Genomic DNA, 14538 nt, shown 5'->3' on the forward strand with positions numbered 1-14538 from the left:
GCATTACAGTATCTTGAATCACCGCATCTTGAATCACAGCACAAGGACATAATGGCCCACGGTTCCTAGCAATCATTTGATTTATTTCAGTGGGCAACTTATACTTAATTCTAGCTTCTTAGCTTCAACTACAAAAAAAAACTATTAACGGTAAATTATGTTCCATGAAATGCAGAATGCAAACCTCTGAAGTGAATGAGTTACATTTTATGTCCTTTAGCGATTGCTGCAGATGGTTGGACTCGTGTTTAATTTAGTTTCATTAAACTTTAACCGTTTAGGGTGAGAAGGGATAGGACAAGATATATAGTATTCCTTGGAAACATGTTATATAGATAGAAGACAAATATAACAAATCCCTGAATGCTGTTAGAGTGGATGGGAAACTGACAGAATGGTTTTGATCAGCAGTTGAAGCAAGATAGGAATGTAATCTGTCATTTGATTTGTTTAATCCAGTAGTGGTTATCGACCCACCAGCCAAGGGAAACAGTTTCTTCTTATTTATTCTATCAAAACCCTTCATAATTTTGAATACCTCTATTAAATCTCCCCTTAACATTCGCTACTCAAAGAAGAACAACCCCAGGGTTTCCAGTCTCTCCAAATAACTGAAGTCACTCAGCCCCTGGTCGCCTCTGCAACCTCTCTAAGGCTTTGACATCCCTTCTGAAGTGTGGGGCTCAGAATTGGACCCAATACTCTAGCTGAGGCCTCAACTGTGATTTATAAAGGCTTAGCATAACTTCCTTGCTTTTATACTTGATGCTTCTATTTATAAAGCTAAGGGTCCCATATGCTTTTTTAAAAGCCTCTACAACTTTTCTTGCCACCTTCAAATGATTTGTGTACATAACCTCCCAGATTGCTCTGGTTCATGTAAAAGATTGCAGATTTCGAAAAAGAGCAGGGGAGTTTCCCCACTTTCTGGTGTCCTGGTCAATATTTATCCCTCAACTGACATCACTAAAATGGATATCTGGTCATTATTACTTTGCTGTTTGTGGGAGCTTGCTGTGCACAAATTGGCTGCCATACTTCCTACATTACAACAGTAGCCACACTTCAAAAGTACTTCATTGGCTGTAAAGCACCTTGAGATTGACAGTGTAGAATGAGAAGGGATATGGCGTGCCTTGAGGATATATGGTATTCCTCAGAAACCTGTTAGACTGATAGATGTTGTAAAAGTCACTATATAAATCTTTCTTTTTTTACAGTGTGAGTAACAATTTTAAGATTTGCAGGTGGTTAGGTTCAGCTTAATTGTGTGTGAACTATGAAATGAAGTCCTTCCCAGATAATCCACTAGGTGGGGATGCTTCATTGAAGACAGATATGTCAAACTATGCCTTCTGTCAAAGTGAAGTTTAATTTCTTAATTTTGTTATAAATTTAATTCTAAAAACTGAATATGCATTGGCTTTAAGATATTTGCAGCTCCTAGTCATGTCGAATGACACCTGTAATGTTTCAGAGCAGAGATTATTTATAGAAGGCATGTTGATGCTGCTATTTAGCTGCTAATTTAGAAAAACTTTGCCATTAAAAGTGCTGGTGCTGGAGCTACCTTTCTGCCAGGCCTCCGATTTTCAGACACCGGTAACTTAGTATAAATTCTGGCTCTAGCCCAACTACAGGTCACTTGGATATTTTGCCATACCAAAGTTTTTACAGGTAGAAACCTGGTGAGATCATTTGCACATCTATCACTGTAGGAGATCCGGAGACTGAATGATGGATCAGTAGGGCTTAAGATATATGAATGCCAACTTCCCTGGATTCACTGTCCCTGGGAGTCTTTATAGGGAATAGACACTAAACCCATAGTGAAAGCACAGTGCACCACAAAGGATTTGCATGGAGACTAATACACCCAGAGAAGTCTGCATAGGGACTAATGCACCGAGACAAATCTCCATGGAGCATAATGCAACCACAGGAGTTTGCATGGGGAATAATGCACCCAGAGGAGACTGCATGGGGCATAGTGCAACTAGGGGAGTCTGCATAGGAAATAATCCACCCAGAGGAGCACGCTATGTTTGTGTCTCTCTGAATATTTGTTTCTCTGTATGTTTTCCTCTGAAACATCTCAAAGCTCCTCATATATAATGAATTGCAATGACTGTTATTATGTTTGTTGCAAACCATTTGTATACAGTTGGATCCATAATGAAATGAATAAACAGGTAATCTAACTCTGATGGTGAAGGAATGTTAACTCAGACAGTGGGAAATCTCTTTGCTCTTCTTCAAATAATTTCCCGGGATCATCAATATCCACCTGAATTACTGGAGCAGACAAATGAGGTTTCAGTCACATCTGAAGCACAGTACCTCTGACAATGCAGCACTTACTCAGTATTGCATTGGACCGTAAACCAAGATATTAACTGGAAGAGAAAGAGGGGGTCTTGAACCTGTAATCTTCTGACTTAAATGGTAGCACAGTGAAACATTGAAACTATGGTGCCGGTATAGCTAAGTAATGAATTAAGTCTGATTCAGAAGTATTATTATTCAATTTATTAATATGAGGATAAACTGCCCTTCCAAACTACGGGCCACCATTGATCTCAAGTTGAATTCCTTGCATTGTCCAATGGAGAACTGAACTAAAATGTTAAGGGGTGCAGGAAAGAGAGAATAACTGTCTCTGTGTACAACAGATTTGGTGTGTCCTCACTGAATACACTATGATTTTCCCTCTAGGAGTCCTGTCTACCTGATGTTAATGTTTTAAGTCTCAGTAGTAGCAGTGTCAATTCAGAGTCAGAAAGTTGTCTGTTCATATCCTACCCCAGGACTTGGAACATAGGAAATAGGAGAAGTAGGCCATTCAGCCCTTTGAGCCTGCTCCGCCATTCAACTAGACCATGGCTGATCTTCTACCTCAATGCCATTTTCCTGCACTATCCCCATATCCCTTGATATCTTTAATATCTAGTAAGAATTTTGTATGAAAGTGCCATATTTGAGCTGAGATGTTTAAATTGAGGTTCCATTGCCTTGTTCAGCCAGATTGCAACGATCCAATGGTACTATTTGAAGAAGACCAGTAAGTGTCTTGGTCAAAATTCAACCTTCAACCAACACAAGGGAGGAATTTTAACAGGCTCTTGGAGCTAGGGGCAGGCAAAATCTGTGAAAAATATGGAGTGCCGATTCCCTGATATGTTGCCACCTCCTCCTGCTTTTCCCGGAGGCAGCTTCTGTGTGGTGATGGCAATCTGCCCGGCAGTGGTGAGAAGCCAATTAAGTATGATAAATGGGCAATTAGCAGCAATTTTCCAAAGGCAATGCAACTTTGATAGCATTGCATGGGTCCCAAAGCTGTGTCAGAACCTCGGCTACTCAGAGGAGACGGTTGCATACCAGGAGGTCAGAGTGGCATGAAAATAAGATGCAGTTTGACCGATTAATGTTGCAAATGGCAAGCCTGAGGGCATCTGCAGGCAGAGGCTTGCTATTGCAAGAACATCTCCTTGAGACTACTGTCACAGACAGTACTCAGGGTGCAGAGATGGCTACTGGTTCCCTTAGCCTTTTCTCGCAGCCATTTTGTTCTGCCCTATTTAACAACACACTGACATAGCAGCTGCCGTGAAGGCTGCTGGCATACTGATTGGCCCTCTGTCCTCATCCCTAATTGGACGACGAACACAGAGGCAGCCTACTAATTGGTCACCTTCTAGAAAATTGACCCGAAAGGCTTGTGTAGAAGGGTCTGAAAGGGTTAATGTTGAAACAGTGTAAGGAATATCTCCCACCATGTTGATGCAAGAGATCACACCTGAAAGAGACTGCAGGGAGATGCAGCGTGACTTCAGAGGAGTTACACAGACTGGTGTGAAGCTGTACATAGTTAGAATGTATTAAAGAGTTTATGTTGAAAATACAGAAGACTCAGGAATCTCTCTAAGCTAGACTAACTAAGTATATTAAGGTGGCAGCGGACAAACCAAACATACAGCAGTGTGCTGCTCTGATGGCCGTGTTATAGACTGGGAATGGTCCTAACGGCTGAAAATATTCTACGTCCGGAAAATCCAGCCCCCATTGTCTGGTCATTAACCTCACTGTTCATTTTGGGACTATTGTGTGGAAATGATGTTTGCACTTCAAAAGTAATTCATTGACTGGGAAGCATTTGGGGAAGTGCTGAGGTCGTAAAAGGAATGCAAGTCTTTCTTTAACAACATTTAGAGGTGTACACTATTAAATCCGGAGTTCCACTTTGCAATCAATTGTTGTGTTTGTCAAAGAATTATTAATTCGCCATCATCTATTTTCAAATGAATAAACAGTTCAGAGTATGCAGCGACGATCTAATAATTGTACCATAAGTTTGGCAGCGCTCGGGTTCGCTTTAATTTGTGTTTACAGTAAAAGGTCGCCAAGCACCGCTTGCGAGAGATGATTGACAGGCGATTGGACCAATCGGAAGTCAGATTGGTGTGAGTGAGTCCGCCCCCCGCAACCAGGCTGGGCCAATGGGAAGGCGGAGTTGGCCAAGGGGGGTCCCGCCTTGCCGGCAGGGATACGAGCTGTAAGCGCGGAGAGAGCAGAGTGCAGCAGAGGAGACGGTCATTGTACAGAGAGAGAGACTACAGCTGGAGCTCAGGTAACAGGCGGCAGAGGCTGAAGGGTGTTCCTGGATATAAATAGTGTATTTCTCCCCCAGACCGCCCTTCTCATATTCACTCTATCTGCAGCAATGCAACTGGTTCAGTCAGGCAGCAGGGTTGCAAATTGTTTTCAATGAATTTAATTTAATAGCAACTGTTCTTCAAAACCAGCAAACAAAAATGTTTACCTTTATTTACCTCAGAGGCATTCAGTACCAGCAAACGAATTGTGCCCTGATATTGTTTGTGTCTTTATTAGATAAAGTTTTTTTTTTAAAGAAATAAGCTTGACCTAAGGGAGGCAGAACAGGGTGGCCTTGGGATGGAGATATTAGCACAAAGGGAATGAATAACCATCCAGCGGAATTATCATTTAATGAGACGAAAACTGTGTGTGTGTGTTTTTAAGGGGCAGTCAGAGTGAGGACAGGAGAATGATTCATACCTGCAAGAGGCTGGCAGAAACTGTCTTGCAGCCATATATGGAGGCTGGTGCTGGAAAATCACAACAGGAGCTCTTGGATGCAGCATATTAAAAATGTATTTTTGCATTTTTTCAAGTGTGCATACTGTGCAGGCTATTTGAAAGAATTAATTTTTGAGCGCAACAGTTTTATTCTGATTGTTGATGGATATGTAGAAAAAATTATGGACAGTGCCCAGTTGAAGACTGAATCTATCATGTGTGAAAGGGGGCGGGGGTGAAAATGGAGTGTTTTCTATAGATTAAATAGTCAAATGATGAACTGGAAATGTGGAAAGTACTTTGATCCTCTTTTTACCTTTTCTTTACAGATGTGCCAAGCCACCATTTTGAAACTTTGTGCCTAGAGGGTGTGAGTTAGAAATGTGGGATGTGTACTTCCCCCTTCAGGAGCAGCTTAACTTCCCTGAAAGAGTGCAGGATTCCTTGGGATGTTCAGTGGGAGAGGGGAGAAAGGGGGCATCTGATAAACCAGTACTGTGGAACTGTTCACTGGAGTAGTCAGGGAATCTTCTGATTTCCACATGGCCAGAACCCCCCCCCCCCCCGTTACCCATCAAACATTTCTAAATGATACTAGTTGATCTTCCATGGTGTTACACATGGGGAATGAAGACCATTTGTAATCTTCAAGTGAAGTTGGGATAGAGAGCAGAGGATAATTTGTACGGATGTAATTCAGTCCCCATTTTAAAGCCAGGTGAACTCTTTATTTCTGTTTTGCTGTTTATAAATTCCAATGTCTGAATTTATAAAAGTAAACTTGTGCTTTCCTGTAGTGGTAGTGCAGTGCTTCCTATGGTGGGAGGGTGTAATTACAGCATAGTAAGTTGACATAAGTATTTTCCATTATAAATGTAGATAGAGGAATTCATAACAGAAAAAAAGCAAGTCTATGCAAATTTAAGATTTTTAAATATATTTAGATTTTTCATTTTTCTATGAAATTTAGGTGATGGGACCATGGTGCAGGTTAGCACAAAGAGATGAATAACCATCCAGAGGAATTATCATTTAATTAGATGAAAACAGTGTGTGTGCGGGTTGGTAGTCACAATGAAGACAGGAAAATGACTGATTCATACCTGCAAGAGGCAGGTATCAGGGCACAAATCATCTGGTACTGAAAACCTCAGGTAATTAAAGATAAGCATTTTTTTGTTTGAATTAAATTCATTGAAAACAATTTGCAGCCCTGCTGCAGAGATGGAATGTTGCCTGACTGAACCAGTTGCATTGATAAAAAGAGTGAAAGAGAAGTTGAGCTAAATTAGGAAGTAGTGATTAGATGTTATTAAGTTTGGGATTTAAGTCTGAGTAAGAAGGGAAGATTGCAGGAGCTGAAGAGTCCCAACATTTTTGAGGTGCTAGGAAAGCATGAAGTCAGAGTATGTGGTGATGTCTTGATTTCAACATGATGGTGTTACAGGGATGATAAATGTGTGTAGGCAGGTGTACCTGGCAACTTAGGAGGAACAAGGTCATTCATTCAGAGCAGCATAGACTAGTAGTATTGCTTTGAAACAGGAAGAGACAAGAAATGTTATAACCAAGAGCAAAAACAAATGTTGGCATATGAGTTAAGAGGAACACCTATAAGAGTGCATTTTTGTTTTCTTACCTTCTGTCCAAGAATAAAAGAGATGCTGAAAGAACCACCTTAGTTTTTGGAGCAATATTCAGATCCTGGATGGATTTGAGAGAGAGAGACAGAAAGGAATTGTTGAGTGGAAAAGATGTTCTTGAAACTGAACACCTCAAAGGCAGATTTAGACCTGGAGGTTGGAGTTGAACTTGTATAATTCTGTGCCATGTTGGAAGATATGTGATTTTTAAAAACTTAAAAATGCTCGGGAGACTTTGTTCTCCTCCTTTGTGCCCCTGTGATGGGGGAAGTCTAGAACAAGGACCATAACCTTAGAATTAGAGCTAGGCTGTTTGGCGAGAAGTGGGGGTGGGGGGGGCGGGGGCGGTCAGGAAGCACTTCTTCACACAGAGGGTAGTGGAATTTTTTTTATTCTTTCATGGAATATGAGCATCGCAGGTTAGGCCAGCATTTGTTGCCCATCCCTAATTGCCCTTGAGAAGGTGGTGGCGAACTGCCTTCTTGAACCGCTGCAGTCCATGTGCGATAGGTACACCCACAGTGCTGTTAGGGAGGGAGTTCCAGGATTTTGACCCATCGACAGTGAAGGAACTGCGATAAAGTTCCAGGTCAGGATGGTGTGTGGCTTGGAGGGAAACTTGCAGGTGGTGGTGTTCCCATGCATCTGCCCTTGTCCTTCTAGGTGGTAGAGGTTGCGGGTTTGGCTAGGTGCTGTCAAAAAGAGGATTGGTGAGTTTTAAATCGGAACTCTTCCCTCTGCACACCTCCAACAACAGCAAACCACACACCCCCACCCTGCCCCAAATTCTGCTGAAGCTGGGGGTTAATAGAACATTTCAAAATTGATGTTGATAGATTTTTATAGGCAAAGGTATTAAGAGTTACAAAACCAAGGCAGGTAGATGGCGTTTAGATACAGATCAGCCATGATCTAATTGAATGGCAGAACAGGCACGAGTGGCTAAATGGCCTACTCCTGTTCCTATGTTGGTAATTAGGATGTGATTCCTACATTTGATGACCTTCCTCAATGGCTAGGAAGCAGGCAATGGCAGCTTTCCAGCCCTTTACCCAAGTGTCCACTCTTTGTGTATGAGGCAAGACAGTGCATGTTGGCATGCTGTTCGCCTGTGTCGGGAGTTAGAGCCAAGCCAAATGCTGAGACATATCTCTAATTGGTATATATGTACAGGAACTTAAATGGTCATTTTCCTGCAATCAATGAGTATGACTTCTTGTTAATTCTAGTCCTCCCTCAGCCCAGAGGTGCACAGGAAGTAAGTTTCAAGTCTCCAGCTGCTGTCTTGCTTGGATTAGTCAGCTAGCTTAGCTACTCACGCAGAAGAGTAGTTTCTTCTGTTCATTTTTTACCAACTGTTCTCCCCTCCTCTTCAGGAGATTTGACAACTTCCTTGTTGTACTCTGGTATCTTGCTTAAGCAGCCATTATTTATTTGTGTACCTTTATCAATAATGTCCCTGGGCTAAGAGACTACAGGGGGCATCTTGGCTGTCCTTGCCTGATATCCATGCCGGAAGGGCAATTGTGAGGACATCAGCTGTGCTTTGTGTGTAACACACTCGCCTTCTGAATCAGAAGGTTGTGGGTTCAATTCCTACTCCAGAGACTTGAACACATGACCTAGGCAGACATTCCACGCAGTGCTGAAGGAGTGCTGTACTGTCAGAAGTGCTGTTTTGCAGACATTAAACTGAGGCCCTACCTGCCCTCCACAGGTGGTCATGAAAGATCCCTTGATACTATTTTTGAAGAAAAGTAGGGGAGTTCTCCCTGGAGCCTTAATTAATCCCTCAACCAACATCACTAAAACAGCTTAAATAAAGGCAGAAAATGCTGAAAATATTCAGAAGGTCTGGCAGCATCTGTGGAGAGCGAAACAAAGTTAACGTTTCAGGTCTGTGATGTTTCATCAGAACAGGGAAAAGTTAGAAATGTAATAGGTTTTAAGCAGTTGGAATGGGAGATGGTGGGATAAAGAACTAAAGGGAAAGCCTGTGATAGGGTGGAAGACGGGAGACATTAAATGACAAAAGAGTTAGTCGTGCAGGGCTAAAAGGAGTGGTAATGGGACAAGAAAAGAAACAAACCATGTGTCTATAGCAGGTATGAATGGCAGAATGATGAACAGCTGCCATCTGAAAGCAAAAACAAGGGTAAGCCTGAAACATGCAAAGAAAAGGAAACAAAATGTAAGCTGAGAATGTCTGAAATCGTTGAACTCAATATTAAGTCTGGAAGGCTGTAAAGTGTCTGATTGAAAGCTGAGGTGCTTTTCCTCAAGCTTGCGTTGAGCTTCATTGGAACACTGCAGTAGGCCGAGTACACAGGTTAATGTGAGAGCAAGGTGGCGAATTAAATTGACAGGCCACCGGAAGCTCGAGGTCACGCATGCAGACTCAATGGAGATGTTCGGCAAAGCAATCACGCAGTCTGCGTTTAGTGTCCTCTATGTAGAGCAAGACTGCATTCTAAACAGTGAATACAGCAGATTAAATTGAAAGAAGTAAATATAAATCACTTGGAAGGAGTGTTTGGGGCCTTGGACAGTGAGGAGAAAGGAGGTAAAAGGGAAGGTGTTGCATCTCCTGTGCTTACATGGAAAGGTGCCATAGGAAGGGGAGTGGGTGTTGGGGGTTGATTGAGGAGTGGACCAGGGTGATGTGGAGGGAACGGTCCCTTTGGAATCTGAAAGGGGAGGGGAAAATGTTTGGTGACATCATGCTGGAGATGGCGGAAATGGCAGAGGATGATCCGTTGAATACAGAAGCTGGTGGGGTGGAAGGTGAGGTCAGGGGGAACCCTGTCGTGGTTCTGGGAGGGAGGAGAAGGGGTGAGAGCAGAATTGTGGGAAATGAAATAGAGACTGTCATAGGCCCTGTCAACCAGTGTTGGGGGAGGGGGTGGAGGGAGGAAAAAAAGTCCTCGGTTGAGGGAAAAGGGAAGACATATCGGAAGTGCTGGTATGAAAGGTTGCCTCATCAAAACAGCTGGGACAGATACTGAGAAACTGGGAGAATGGAATGGAGTCCTTACGGGAAGCAGGATATGAGGAAGTATAGCTGAGGGAGTCAGTTGGCTTATAGTGAATATTGGCTGATAGCCTGTCCCCAGAAATGGAATCGGAGAAGTTGAGGAAGGGAAAGGAAGAGAGGAATATGGAACATGTGAAGGTGAGAACGGTGACATTTGGAAGGAAAGTTGATGAAGTTTACTGGTTCCAGGCGAGAGCAAGAAACTGCAGTGATGCAGTCATCAATGTACTGGAAAAAGAGGTGGAGGAGGGGGGTCCCCAAGTAGGACTGGAACAAGGAATGTTCCACATATCCCACAAAAAAGCAGGCATAGCTAGGACTCACGGAGAACCATAGCAACACCTTTTATTTGGGTGAAATGAGTGAAGTTAAAGGAGAAGTTGTTTTAATGTGAGAACAACTTCAGCCAAGTGGAGGAAGTGGTGGATGAAGACTGGTTGGGCCTCTGTTCAAGGAAGTAGTGGAGAGCCCTCAGAAGGTCCTGGTGGGGGATGGAAGTGTAGAGAGATTGGACGTGCATGGTAAAGAGGAGATGGTTAGGGCCTGGAAAGTGTCAGTGACCGAGGGCATCAGAAGGTTCACGGATGTGGTTGGAAGACTTTGGACAAGGGGGGGAAAAAGTCAAGATGGGAAGAAATCAGTTTGGGGCAGGAACAGACTGAAACAATGGGATTCCCAGGGCAGTCCTATTCCTGCCCCAGTTCTGTTTGTGGATCTTGGGAAGGAGGTAGAAGCAGGCTGTTTGAGGTTGGAAGCTGTGGAGGGGAGATCTCCAGAGAGAATGAAGTCAATCACAGTCTTGGAAAGTGTTTGATGGTGGGGTCACATTCCAGGGGACGGTAGGAGAAAGTTTTAGAGAGTTGGCGTTCATCCTCTGCAAGATGGAGGTCAGTCTGTCAGACAACAACAGCATCACCCTTGTCAGCAGGTTTAATGACAATGTTGGGGTTGGACCTGAGAGAGCAGAGTGCAACAATTTCAGAGGGACACGGGTTAAAGTGAGTGAGGGGAACAGAGAAATTGAGACAACTGAAGTCACGCTGGCAGATCTCAATGAAAGGATCAAGTGGGTAAGAAGCCAGAGAGAGGGGCCCAGTGGAGGGAGAATACTGGAGACTGGTAAATGTGGCTGCTGTGCAGGAGGAAGTCTCCTGGCAAAGAAGTGGGTGCGAAGGCGTGAAAGAAGAGCTCAGCTTTGTGCCAAGCTCAGTTCATTGAGGTGGGGGCGTAAGGGGATGAAGCTGAAATTATCTCACATTTGCAGTATTTTGCCCTTGTATTTGTGTCACTAAAACAGATTATCTGGTCATTATCGCAACGCTGTTTGTAGGAGCTTGCTGTGTGCAACTTGGTTGCTGCATTTCCGACATTACAACAGTAAACTATATTTCATAGAATCATAAGAGTTATACAGCACAGAAACAGGCCTTTCGGCCCATCGTGTCTGTGCCGGCCATCAAGCACCTATCTATTCTAATCCCATTTTCCAGCACTTGGCCTGTAGTCTTGTATGCCATTGCGTTTCAAGTGTTCATCTAAATACTTCTTAAATGTTGAGGGTTCCTGCCTCTACCACCCCTTCAGGTAGTGTGTTCCAGATTCCAACCACTCTCTGGGTGAAAATTTTTTTCTCAAATCCCCTCTAAACCTCCTGCCCCTTACCTTAAATCTATGCCCCCTGGTTATTGATCCCTCCACGAAGGGAAACATTTTCTTCCTATTTATCCTATCAATGCCCCTCATAATTTTGTATACCTCAATCAGGTCCCCCCTCAGCCTTCTCTGCTCTAAGGGGAACAGCCCCAGCCTATCCAGTCTCTCTTCATAGCTGAAATGCTCCAGCCCAGGCAACACCATGGTGAATCTCCTCTGCACTCTCTCCAGTGCAATCACATCCTTCCTATAATACGGTGACCAGAACTGTACACAGTACTCCAACTGTGGCCTAACTAGTGTTTTATACAGCTCCATCATAACCTCCCTGCTCTTATATTCTATGCCTCGGCTAATAAAGGCAAATATCCCATATGCCTTCCTAACCACCTTTCTACCTGTGTTGCTGCCTTCAGTGATCTATGGACAAGTACACCAAGGTCTCTCTGACCCTCTATTTCCTAGGGTCCTACCATCAATTGTATATTCCCTTGCCTTGTTAGTCCTCCCAAAATGCATCATCTCACACTTTTCGGGGTTAAATTCCATTTGCCACTGCTCCGCCCATCTTACCAGCCCAACTATATCGTCCTGTAATCTAAGGCTTTCCTCCTCACTTTTTACGACACCACCAATTTTCGTATCATCTGCGAACTTACTGATCATACCTCCTATGTTCACATCTAAATCATTAATGTACACTACAAACAGCAAGGGTCCCAGCACTGACCCCTGCCGTACACCACTGGTCACAGGCTTCCACTCGGAAAAACAACCCTCAACCATCACCCTCTGCCTCCTGCCACTAAGCCAATTTTGGATCCAATTTGCCAAATTACCCTGGATCCCATGGGCTCTTACCTTCTTAACCAATCTCCCATGTGGGACCTTATCAAAAGCCTTACCTAAGTCCATGTAGACTACATCAACTGCTTTACCCTCATGTACACATCTAGTCGCCGCCTCAAAAAATTCAATCAAGTTTGTTAGACACGATCTCCCCTGACAAAGCCATGCTGACTATCTCTGATTAATCCCTGCCTCTCCAAGTGGAGATTAATCCTGTCCCTCAGAATTTTTTCCAATAGTTTCCCTCCCACTGATGTTAGACTCACTGGCCTGTAATTACCTGGTTTATCCCTGCTACCCTTCTTGAATAATGGTACCACATTCACTGTCCTCCAGTCCTCTGGTACCTCTCCTGTGGCCTGAGAGGATTTGAAAATTTGTGTCAGAGCCCCTGCTATCTCCTCCCTTGCTTCACATAACAGCCTTGGGATACATCCCATCTGGACCTGGGGATTTATCCACCTTTAAGCCCAAAAATATTTAATTGGCTGCAAAGCACTTTCAATGTCCTGTGGTTATGAAAGGTGCTAAAGAGTGCAAATATTTCTTTCAGAATGTCTCTTGAGGGTAGAGAGATGGCCTGTTGGGACCATTTCTACTTGTGAAAGTTAGACACAGTACGTCCACTCACAGGAACTGTTTTGTCAACTGATCCTTCTGGCAAATGCAGCACAGTTAAGTCCCTGCTTCTGTGTTCTGTTGAAATTTGGAATTCTTTATAATGGGAGAGAATGGTCTTTTGGAATTCCTTATTTGGATGAAGACATTTATCTGGAATTCATTGCAAAAATGTGAATAGGATTTCAAGGCAGTTGCATGCCATTTGGTTTGGTAGTTTTTTGACCGATGTCATTTGAGTCTGTAGCCAGAACTTTTATATCTTTGTTGTTATAAACATTGTGAGGGTTTGAATGCCTCTATTTTCTTCCCAGTTTCCCTGGAACCATGTGTGCAACCTGCAGATTAGTGTCAGGCATCCGATCTGCTTCTGGATCCCTGCCAATCTCACTTGAATGGGTAACTAGGAGGCAAGAAACAGATGCCCAAAGATGATTCTTGCTATTTTCTCTCTCCTCCCACCCCCTCCACCTCAGTATATCAGAGATCCTGAGCTCAAGGGCCTGTATCCTACACCCACCATAGTGCAGCCTGGCGCTCTATACAAGATGGTATTTTTTTGCACACTGTTTCATATGCACTTTATTCTGCAGGCTTTGTTGCATCCTCTTTAACATGGTCGCTTGTTTTGTGTATTAAATACACATGCAGGGAATTTTATATAATTGGCCATTTTCCCATTTACTTTCCAGCTCTTACAACTACTGGCAATTGCAGTGAAATTCCAGGCTCCCTGAATGACCATTTTTTAAAAAACATTTTTCAGCTCCCGCAAATGGGTTGAAACAGACTATTTATTGCAGTAACACAGCTACTGAAACATTGGCTTCATTAGTTCATGACAATTAAAATGCACTGGAACTAGGGGGCATTGTTTCAGAATAAGGGGTTGCCCATTTAAGACTGAGGAATTTCTTCTCTAAGGGTCATGAATCTTTGGAATTCTCTACACCAGAGAGCAGTGGAGGCTGGATCATTGAATATATTCAAGGCTGAGGTTGTCAGATTCTTGAACTATAGGGGAGTCGAGCATTATGGGGAACAGACAGGAAAGTGGAGTTGAGGCCAAGTTCAGATCAGTCATGATCTTACTGCATGAGCGGAGCAAGTTTGAGGGGCCATATGGCCGAACGCCTGCTCCCATTTCTTATGCTCTTAAAATATATTACCTGAATTCTATTTTAAGTGCCATTTCTGCTTACTTATCCTCTCTCTACATTCTCTTATTTTATTTTTGTCTAATATTTCCTGGCCATTATTTTTTTGTTAAAGTCACAAACCATTTTACTTCAATTTCTTAAAAGCTAATTACTATGGAAGCTAAAAATCTGAAATTAAAAGCAGAAAATGCTGGAAACACTCAGCAGGTCAGGCAGCATCTGTGGAGCTAGAAACGCAGTTAACGTTTTAGGTTGATGCTCTTTCATTAGAACTAGAAGATTTGGGAGATTTAACTTTTTTTTTATGCAAGTACAGAGCCAGGGAAAAGGAGAGGCAGGAGGCAGAGGTCTGTGATAGGGCAGGATAAATTAAATAGCGAAAGTAATGATGGTGCAAGGCAAAAACATGTGACAATGAGACAAGTAGAGAAACAAAAGATGGGCCTGGAGGAAGTAAATATATAAAGATTTCTATTTATATAGC

At 43.1% G+C, this 14538-nt stretch overlaps 1 protein-coding gene across 6 annotated transcripts in view; it reads left to right on the forward strand.

Annotated features, from left to right (window-relative positions):
- The first annotated feature begins 4540 nt into the window (after positions 1-4540).
- Positions 4541-14538, forward strand: part of LOC137378036 (engulfment and cell motility protein 2) — a 168772-nt gene continuing 158774 nt past the window's right edge. For 3 of the 6 annotated variants that reach the window (XR_010976543.1, XM_068048077.1, XM_068048083.1), the window contains exons 1-2: positions 4541-4627; positions 6068-6251. The gene's annotated coding sequence lies outside the window, so the exon portion shown is untranslated. Of the gene's footprint in view, positions 4628-5431; positions 5468-5670; positions 5816-6067; positions 6252-14538 lie in introns of those variants that run through there. The other 3 variants (XM_068048078.1, XM_068048079.1, XM_068048080.1) reach the window with 3 other exon arrangements.

Source organism: Heterodontus francisci, chromosome 16 (assembly GCF_036365525.1).
Source record: "Heterodontus francisci isolate sHetFra1 chromosome 16, sHetFra1.hap1, whole genome shotgun sequence".
NCBI lineage: Eukaryota > Metazoa > Chordata > Chondrichthyes > Heterodontiformes > Heterodontidae > Heterodontus > Heterodontus francisci.